The 11008-nt window shown below is 39.1% G+C and overlaps 1 pseudogene; it reads left to right on the forward strand.

Moving 5' to 3' along the window:
• The first annotated feature begins 1544 nt into the window (after window positions 1–1544).
• LOC101029616 (small ribosomal subunit protein eS4-like) lies at window positions 1545–2121 on the forward strand (annotated as a pseudogene).
• Window positions 2122–11008: the final 8887 nt, after the last annotated feature.

An 11008-nucleotide genomic window follows, 5' to 3' on the forward strand; every position in this document is an offset into this window, starting at 1 on the left:
ATTGTGCAAGCATCATAGAGCATACTTACACTAACCTAGATGGCACAGCCTACTGCATACCTAGGCTATATGGTTTAGCCCATTCTCCTAGGCTGCAAACCTGTACAGCCTGTTACTGCACTGAATAGTGTTAGCAACTGTAACACAATGCTAAGTGAGTGTTCATCTTGTTATCTGGTGTTCTTATTAGCTGTTCACATGATCATATTAAAAATAAAAATAAGGAATTCTGGGAAGATGATGGCAGCAGTGGTGGCAGAGCTTTCTATTCTTTACAAATTCATAAATAAAATAGAGCACTAGTGGCCAACCAAAAACCCATGGATGACATTTACAACAAAACTAATTGGAAAGTATCCCCAGAAACCCCAAAACACAAATGACGAAGACAAACCAACAGCAATAAGACCTTTAGAGTATCAGTGTCTATGTGGAAGAATAGGGAACTAATGGGGTATTTGACAGACTAGAGAGAAAGATAATCCTCAAAGAGCAAACAGGTTTTAACTGGAAAGTGCAGTGGACCAATTTGGGAACAGTCACTGAAATCAGGAGGGGGTTTGTCCTCTCTTACCATGGATGAGCACAAGCTGCCTGGGGTAAGGTCTCAGAGGGCTGGAGGAGACTCCCATGGACTCTCTGAAATAGTCCCTTTCAGGATAGGGTCCCACACTGAGAAGCAACTGTTGGGAATAGAAATTGAATTGAGTAGAGCAGGGCCAATAAAGATGAAGGAAAGAGATGATCCAGATGAAAAAGCTGGAAGGGCACAGAGCCAGCACATCTCAAAAAGCAAACTTCCAAATTTTGGAGGAGACCGCATAAATGAAGTGGGGTTCCCTTAAATTAGAAAAGCTACCTGGAGGCACTCCTCCTTCTAAAATTTCAGGAAAATTAATTTTATATAAAAATGAGCAAGCAATTGAGGTCAAATTCCATACCAAGTTATTATTTTTAAAAAGAGATTAAAGAGCAGAATAACATTTCTTCAGAGAGAGAAAACACATAGAAAGACATGCTCGCAAAACAAATCAACATTGTAATCCTCTCATTCAAAATAAGGTAAAAGACACAGAGAAAATTATATGAGACATGCAAGAACAATGTAAGTCAGAATTAGACCAGCAGAAAAGCTTATGGAACTGAGAAAAACCCCTAAAAATGGAAGAGAAAAAATTTCAGAAATGAAGATTAAACTAGGAGGAATACGAATGCAAATAAAACAGCAGATAATGTCTTTAAAATAGTTAAAAGGAGGAAAATGTGAAAAATAAAGGAAGAGATGAAATTCTAGAGGAGGTTACCAATATTTCACAAATAGGCAAAGAAGATCCAACACCTATGTAATAAGAGTCCCTGAAGAAGAAAACCAAAGCAAAGATAGAAAACAAACACTGAAAGCTATACTGTCAGAAAAGCTTCCTGAAATTCAAAAACATTTGAAATTGCATGTTGAAAGAGCTCTCCATGCTCTTTCCGTGCCTAACGCAGCCATGGATCACGGTCTTAAGAAGCATCTGAAGCAGGTAGAAGCTCTGCAGCATTGGATGCTGGATAAATTGACCACAGTGTGTTTGCTCCTAGTCTATCCACTGGTCCCCACAAGCTGAAACAGTGTCTAGCCTCATATTTTCCTAAGGAACAGACTTAAGTACGCCCTGACAGGAGACAAAGTAAAGATTTACACGCAGTGGTTTATTAAGATGGATGGCAAGGTCCGAACAGATATAACCTATCCTGCGGGATTCATGGATGTCATCAGCATTGACAAGATGGGAGACAATTTCTGTCTGATCTGTAGCAACAATGGTCGCTTTGCTGTACATTATATTACACCTGAGGAGGCCAAGCACAAGCTGTATGAAGTAAGAAAAATCTTTGTGGGCACAAAAGGAATCCCTCACCTGGTGATTCACCATGCTTGTACCATCCACTACCCTGATTCCCTCATCAGGGTGAATGACACCATTCAGATTGATTTGGAGACTGACGAGATTACTAATTTCATCAAGTTTTACAGTGGTAATCTGTGAATCGTGATTGGAGGTGCTAACCTGGGAAGAAGTTTTTTTCACAGCAATATTTTATGCCAGAAAAAAATGGAGAAATATGTTTAAGATACTCAAGGGAAGAAAATGGGAGGCAAAGATGTCAAATCCAGGAAAACTGACTTTCAAGTATAAAGATTACTATTATGAATCTGCAGGAACTCAGAAAATAGTGTTACCATGAATCTTTCTTGAGAAATCTATGAGAAAAAAACAGCTTCAGACAACACAAAAGACTAGAAAGACAACAGAATAAGTTACTTATAGACCTTGGACTAAATGAGAAGAAAAAAGAAAGAGTATGGCTTATAATGGCTATATGTTGGCTATATGCTCTGACACTGTAAATTTAGCACAACTTTAAAAAAATAGGGGGAGAAAGGAGCAGTCATATGCAAAAATGTTTTAAAACCTTTAAAAAAATTAATCATGCCATTTTTTTCTTTTTTGAGATGGAGTTTCGCTCTTGTTGCCCAGGCAATGGCAGGATCTTGGCTCATCTCCACCTCCACCTCCCAGGTTCAAGAGATTCTCCTGCCTCAGTCTCCCGAGTAGCTAGGATTACAGGTGCCCACCACCATGCCTGGCTAATTTTTGTATTTTTAGTAGAGACAGGATTTCTCCATATTGGTCAGGTTGGTCTCAAATTCCTGATCTCGTGATCCGCCTGCCTCAGCCTCCCAAAGTGCTGGTATTACAGGCGTGTGCCACCACGTGCCAGGTTATTTTAAATTATGTACAAAGATCTAACATGGTACCCAGAGACCATTTCACTCAATGCTCTGTTTGGCCACAATCTCTTATCTCTCCCTGTAATAATAGTGAGGCGGATACCCTTTCCTTGGGGAAGAGAAATCCATGGTTTATTGCCCTTGCCAGTTACAAAACTGTTGGAAAGTTGGGTGGCAAAGCTGTTGCTATCGGCCTCTTTCATGTGAACCATGTCAAAACATGCCTCTCTCTTTTGGTGATCACACAAATTCTTTCCAGGTTAGCATTTCCTTCAGGGTGGAGGTAGTTGTATTAATATAATTAAACTGTTGCATCTAAAATAATTATGAGATATTTTAACTATATTATCTTTTGTGTTTTGGAGAACTAGGGTTCCCAGCATGGCAGAAAAGAAACATAGATGTAATTCAGAAGGATGTTAAAAAACTTTGATTTAAATGATAAGTTATCAATATGGGGTATTTTATTTAAAAAAATATTTTAACTCATGAGGTATTTTATTTAAAAATATTATGTGTGTTAAAAATATTTTAACTCATGAGGTATTTTATTTAAAAATATTATGTGTGTATATGTATATGTGGGTATGTATGTTTTCTGATTCTGACTAATGAAAAGACCTATGCAATGAATGTCTCTTGTGCCCAGATTTTAGTTTTCAAATACCATTTCCCACTAAAAGAAATCAGAGCTTTTGGATAAATGGCTGATTCTAGATCTGGGGTAGAAAACGTCCAAAATGGGGCTGGTCAGGGTGGCTCACACCTGTGATCTCAGCACTTTGGGAGGCTGGGGTGGGAGGATCCCTTAAGCCCAGAAGTTTGAGACCAGTTTGAGCAACACAGCAAGACCCTGTCTCTACAAAGAAAAAAAAAAGATTAGCCAGGAGTGATGGCATTTGCCTTGTAGTCCCAGCTGCTCAGGAGGCTGAGGTGGGAGGGTGTCTTGGGCCCTGTGGGTTGAGGCTGAAGTGAGCTGTGATCACACAACTGCACTCCAGTCTGGATGACAGAATAAATAAGAAAAGAAAGAAAGAACAAAATAAAACAGGAACATTTTATTATACTACATAGTAAGAAAGTTAGCGAAAACTTTAAGATCATGTCAAAGGGACTTAGGAGTTAATTTGAAAAAGATCCTTATTGGCCAAACTTGGGACCATGTGAGCTAAAATAAGATAAATATTTGTAATGGATCAAAATATATTTAAATCCACAGATTATTATGATTTTAAAATAAAACTGAATTAGTCTCCTTCAGAGGACAATAGGAATCTAATACATGATATTTTCTTTCTTTTTTTTTTTTTTTTTTTGAGACAGGGTCTCACTCTGTTGTTACCCAGGCTGAAGTGCAGTGTGTGATAGCTCATTGCAGCCTTTGCCTCCTGGGCTCAAGGGATTCTCCCACCTCAGTCTCCCGAGTAGCTGGGACTACATGTTTGTGCCAGCCACCATGCCTAGCTAATTTTTGTATTTTTTGTAGATGCAGGGTTTTGCTATGATGCTCAGGCTGTTCCTGAACTCCTAGGCTCAAGTGATCTGCCCACCTTGGCCTCCCAGAGTTCTGGGATTACAGGCGTGAACCACCACTCTAGGCCTCTATGATCTTAAAATTAGTACATAAAGGAAAAGATTCAAGCATTCTTCCTCTTTCCCAGGTAACCTGGGGCAACAGCAACCAGAGGTAGAAGAGGGGGTGTATTTAATTATGAAAATATTCCAACTAATGAATAAAAAAGAAACAACAGAATTAGAATATCACATTTTAATGGATTTAGGCATTGTGTATTAACAGCTGCTCACGTCACTAAAACAAAAATCGTCAGATTTTGTTTGTTTCCTAGTGAAAGAACTCACCACTACCTATGGTATTTCTAAAGGGACTGAACCTCAGTCTGATCTAGCCTCTGGCTCCAGCTGCCAATCTGCAAGAAATACAGAGGAATAGGTTGAATTATACCAACAGTATCAATCAGCAAAGCCAGACTGTGAAAAACTACAGGTCAAAGGCCTCAGGGTTTTCAACAGATAAATTATAATGAAAGAAAGGGATGGAGGGATCCTGTAAAATGAGGAGACACCTAAAACACACACCAACATTTTAAAAAACGGCAAGACTATAGTGTCTATCTAGGGTGCATACCCAGGGATAAAATCACCCCCTTTCTCCACAAAAAATCAAGGAAGTGATCATTATAAAAAGCCAGGATGGTCATTCCTTTCCTTTCATTCCTTTAGGGGAGTGGGAGGGGTTGACATTGGGACAGGGAACATGGAGGGATTTTGAGGTGGGCTGGTTTAATTGTTTCTTTCTTTTCTTTCTTTCTTTTTCTTAACCAGAGTCTCACTCCATTGCCCAGGTGATTGATTCTCCCACCTCAGCCTCCTGAGTAGCTGGGACTACTGGCACTGGTTAATGTTTGTATTTTTTTTGTAGAGACATGGTTTCACCATATTGCCCAGACTGGTGTCAAACTCCTGGGCTCAAGCAATCCTCCCCACTCAGCCTCCCTTTTTGGGTCTTGTCTGTTGCCCAGGCTGGAGTGCAGTGGCACAATCTCAGCTCACTGCAGCCCTGAACTCACTGGATTAAGTCATCCTCCCACCTCAGTGTCCTGAGTAGCTGGGACCACAGGCATGAGCCACCATGCTTAGCTAAATTTTTTGTGTTTTTTGTAGAGACAGGAGTCTCACCATATTGCTTAGGCTGGTCTCAAACTCCTGGGCCCAACCCAATGCACCTGCCTTGGCCTCACAAAGTGCTGGGACTACAGACATGAGCCACCACGCCTGGCCCAATGAAATTTCTTGCCAGTTTAATTCCTCTGTTTGCTTTGTTTTCAATGGCATCTTTAGAAATGTGTTTTATTTTAAATTTTCCCTTCTGCTGCCTTTCTCCCTTGGCTTTTTGGCAAGTACCAGAGAAGGAGTACATTGTTTCTGAATTATAATAATTAACAGTATATTCTGAATGGTGTGTTCTCTCATTTAAGTCCCCCCCAAAACCAGAAGAGATTTTGACAGAACTAGGACGTGAGAAGCAAAAAAGTCTATTAAAGTTGCTTTTTTTTTTTTTTTTAACAAGAGCCACATAAACATTATAAAAGTGCCACATACTTGAGCCATTTTAGCAGTTTTCCATCTGGTTTTGTTGTTCTCAGAAAGAAGCAAGTTTTTTCTGACATTGCTCTGAATTGTTCTAAGTGACTTTTAGATCATCACGAGTCGGGTGGTCCTAATTCTCAATGCTTCACTCTGGCGCTGAAGTTCAGAGCAGAATGAACTCATTCATTTGGTTGTTTTTGCCCCCGTTTGGCTTGAAAGGGAAAAGAATGTGGTCTCTCTCTCGGCAGAGTGGAATAGCACTGTGGATCGACCTTTAAATATGTCTTCCTGTCTTCCATGGGTGCCGATCTCTTCTTGGGCAGAAACAGGCTGAACATCCAGACATTCAGGAGATTATAAATCAAATCTTCCATCTTCTGCTAATACAGCTTTTGACAATAAAACCATTATCATGAAGTGTCATAAAAGGCATCTTTTTTTTTTCATCTGTTGCCTACTCAGCATGGGGTTTATTGCTACGAAGTCTGATTGCTAAATGCTAAACCAGGCAGGTCACCCTGCAGTACGTGGAGAGATGGGTCTCTGATATGGCACCTGCTGTCATTCAGGACAAATGGCATATTTTTTGGAGGCAAGGCCTAAAAATGGCTACGGAGACTCACTGCTGTTATTTTTGATTGCTAATTGGACATTAGTTAGTTGGCTGTAACAAACATCAGTAGGTTCAACTTCTAGGAACTGCTCCAATGTGGGTACTTACTGATTAGCTCTTTGGAGTTTGTTGCTGTGAAAAATTTTAGAGCTGGATAAAATAGAAATTAATCTCTTAAGACATTTACACTCAAACTGGAGAAATAATATTGAACAATAAGAAACAATTTGAGAACCATCAAATGGTTTATGGCCATACCACCCTGAATATGTCTGACCTTGTCTGAGAAACATCAAATGCTAAAGTCAATCCATTAAAAAAAAGGTTTGATGGCCAGGCACAGTGGCTCACACCTGTAATCCCAGCACCTGAGGCAGGAGGATCGCTTGAGCCCAGGAGTTCAAGACCAGCTTGGCCAACACGGCAAAACCCTGTCTCTATTAAAAAAATAATTAGCTGGGCATGCTGGCACATACCTGTAGTCCTAGCTACTCAGGAGGCTGAGGTAGGACGATCACTTGAGCCTAGGAGGTAGAGTTTACAGTCAGCTGAGATTGTGCCATTGCACTCCAGCCTGGGCAGCATAATGAGATGCTGTCTTACCAAAAAAAAAAGGCTTGCCATTACATGGGGGCACTTTGCCAATGTTCTGTAGGTAATGGTTTGTTATTATCACTGGAGTCATGGAGGCAGGATTTTAAAATGAATTGAGGGTGGGCTAGAATCTTGCTAATGCTGAAAAGGAGGAAGACTTTCATGGGATTACACAAACCGAAGGATTTGGAGGGCAGCGTGGAGTAGGTTAGGTCAGTTCTCTATTCAAGATTTGGATTCTTGTATCTGCAAAGTCATTTTTCACCTCCTTTTCAATTTCTAAAAATTTGTTTTTATTTTTTCTCTCTTGAAGGGGATTTATGGCTGATATTTCTTTATTTTTTTGAGAAAATAACTTTGCTATAATTTTAGTGAAGTTTAGGAAGAAAGTGAAGGTATATACATAGGTACAAACTATCATTTTAACAGGAAGTTTTTTTTTTTTTTTTTTGAGACAGAGTCTTTCTCTATTGCCCAGGCTGGAGTTCAGTGGCACAATCTTGGCTCATTGCAACCTCTGCCTCCTGGGCTCAGGCAATCTTCCCACCTCAACCTCCTGAGTAGCTGGGACTACAAGAGTGCAACACCACACTTAGCTAATATTTGTATTTTTTGTAGAGACAGGGTTTTGCCACGTTGCCCAGGCTGGTCTTGAACTCCTGGGCTCAAGTGATCCTCCCTCCTTGGACTCCCAAAGTGCTGGGATTACAGGTGTGAACTACCGTGCCTGACAAGAGGAGATGTTATTTTTATTTTTTTTATTTTTGAGACGGAGTTTCGCTCTTGTTACCCAGGCTGGAGTGCAATGGCGCGATCTTGGCTCACCGCAACCTCCGCCTCCTGGGTTCGGGCAATTCTCCTGCCTCAGCCTCCTGAGTAGCTGGGATTACAGGCACGTGCCACCATGCCCAGCTAATTTTTTGTATTTTTAGTAGAGACGGGGTTTCACCATGTTGACCAGGATGGTCTTGATCTCTCGACCTCGTGATCCACCCGCCTCGGCCTCCCAAAGTGCTGGGATTACAGGCTTGAGCCACCGCGCCGGCCTATTTTTTTTTTTAAGAGAAATAACTTCATTTTGTTTTTTCCAGCTTTGTTGAGGTATAATTGAGAAATAAACATTGTATATATTTGCAGTATACAACATGACATTTTGCTATATATAAAAAAAAATATACACACACATTGCAAAATGATTAACACAATTAGCTAATTAAAATATTCATTCCTCACTTAGTTATCATGTGATTTTTTTTGTGTGTGGTGAAAACATTTAAGATCTATGCTCTTAGTGATTTTCAAGTATACAATCCATTACTGTTAACTATAGTCAACATTCTTACATTAACTCTCCAGGACTTATTCATTCTCTCTAGCTGAAACTTTGTACTCTCTGACCAACATGTCCTCAATTCCCCTGCCCACCCCATCCCTGGGAACCACCATTCTATCCTCTGCTTTTGTGAGTTCCACATTTTTAGATTCCATGTTTAAGTGGGATCATGCAGTGTTTGTCTTTCTGTGTCTGGCTTATTTCACTTAGTGTAATGTCCTCCAGGTTATCCATGACGCTGCAAATGACATTTCTTTCTTTTAAAGGCCGAATAGGATTCCATTGTATGTACACCTCCCCCCCACATTTTCTTTATCCATTTTTCTTTTGAGGGATACTTAGGTTGATTCCATATCTTGGCTTTTGTGAATAAGCTGCAATAAACATGGCAGTGCATGATATCTCTTCAACACATGGATTTCTTTTCCTTTGGATATATACCCAAAGGATTGCTGGATCATATGATAATTAATTCTATTTTAATTTTTTGAGGACTGTCCATCCTGTTTTCCATCATGTCTGTACTAATTTACATTCCTACCAACAGTGTGCAAGAGTTGTCTCTTGCATGTTCTCATCAACACTCATCTTTTGTCTTTTTTTTTTTTTTTTTTGAGACAGAGGGTCACTCTTGTTGCCCAGGCTGGAGTACAGTGGCGCGATCTTGGCTCATGGCAACCCCCACCTCCCAGGTTCAAGCGATTCTCCTGCCTCAAGCCTCCCGAGTAGCTGGGATTACAGGTATGTGCCACCACACCCTGATAATTTTTTTTTTTTTTTTTTTTTTTTTTGTATTTTTAGAAGAGGCGGTGTTTCTCCATGTTGGTCAGGCTGGTCTCGAACTCCTGACCTCAGGTGATCCATCCACCTTGGCCTCCCAAAGTGCTGGGATTATAGAAGTGAGCCACTGCACCTGGCAGCTTTTGTCTTTTGATAGCCATTCCAGCAGGTGTTAAGGTGATATCTCGTTGTGCTTTTAATTTGCACTTCACTGATGATTAGTTATATTGAGCATTTTTTTATATACTTTTTGGCCATTATGTGTCTTCTTTTGAGAAATATCTATTCAGGTCCTTTGCCCATTTTAAAATTGGGTTATTTGTCTTCTTGCTTTTGAGATTTTGAGTTCCTTACATAGCTTGGATATTAACTCTTTATCAGATGTGTGGTTTGCAAACATTTTCTCCCCATTCGTGGGTTGTCTCTTCACTCTTTGTTTCCTCTTCTGTGCAAAAGTGTTTAGTTTGATGTCATCTCATTTGCCTATGTTTTGCTTTTGTTGCCTTTGTTTTGGGGATCATATCCAAGAAATCATTGCCCAGACCAATGTCAAGGAGATTTCTCCCTGTTTCTTTTAGTAGTTTTAAAGTTTCAGGTCTATATTTAAATCTTTAGTCCATTTTTCAGTTGATTTTTGTATATTGTGTGAGATGAGGGTTTGATATTATTCTTCTGCCTACTCAGTTTTTCTAGCACCATTTGTTGAAGAGACTGTCTTTTCTCTATTTTGTGTTCTTGGCATCTTGTCAAAAATCAATTGACCATAAATGTGTAGATTTATTTCTTGACTCTCTATTCTGTTCCTGCGTGTCCATGTGTCTGTTTTTATGCTAGTACCATGCTGTTTTGATTACTGTAGCTGTGTAGTATATTTTGAAGTCAAGTAGCATATTTACTCTAGCTCTGTTCTTTTTGCTTCAAGATTGCTTTGTCTGTTTGGAGTCTTTTGCAGTTCTGTGTGAATTTTAGTATTTTTTTCTCCTTCTTTGAAAATTGCCAATGGAATTTTGATAGGAATTACACTGAATCTGTAGACAGCTTTGGGTATTATGGATGTTATAACAATATTAATTGTTCCAATCATTGAACATAGGATATCTTTTGATTTGTTTCTTCTTCAATTTCTTTAATCAACATTTTATAATTTTCAGTGTACAGATATTTCACCTCCCTGATTAAATTTATTCTTAAGAATCTTATGTTTTTATTGCTATTATAAATGAGATTGTTTCTTGATTTCTTTTTTGGTTAGTTTGTTGTTAGTGTATATAAATGCTGCTGATTTTTCTGTGTTGATTTTGTATCCCACAATTTCACTGAATTCATTTATTAATTTTAAATATGTTTTGGTGGAGTCTTTAGAGTTTTCTATATGCAACCTCTTCAAACAGAGCCAATTTTTCTTCTTTCTTTCTGATTTGAATGCCTAAGGTCTTTTTCTTTCCTAATTGCTATGGCAGGACTTCCAGAAGTATATTAAATTGAGTTGGCATCTTTGTCTTATTCCAGATCTTAGAATCTAAAGAATCTAAAGAAATAAAAGAAGGAAACAAAATTGTAAACTTGGACAAAAGATCAGGCAGTTTTGAAAAACATTAAAATAGAACTCTAAAAGTGAAAAAAAAAAAAGAAATAAAAACCCCAGGGTTAAACAGTAGATTAGACATAGCTGAAGAGAGAATTAGCAAACAGGAAGGCAGAGCTCAGTTATCCAGAATCCAGTACAGAGAAACAAGGAGATTGGAAATATGAAGGACAGGCTAAAAGACGTAAAGAATAGGATAAGAATACCTAATATACA

Source organism: Saimiri boliviensis, chromosome 14, assembly GCF_048565385.1.
Source record: "Saimiri boliviensis isolate mSaiBol1 chromosome 14, mSaiBol1.pri, whole genome shotgun sequence".
In the NCBI taxonomy this organism is placed as follows: domain Eukaryota; kingdom Metazoa; phylum Chordata; class Mammalia; order Primates; family Cebidae; genus Saimiri; species Saimiri boliviensis.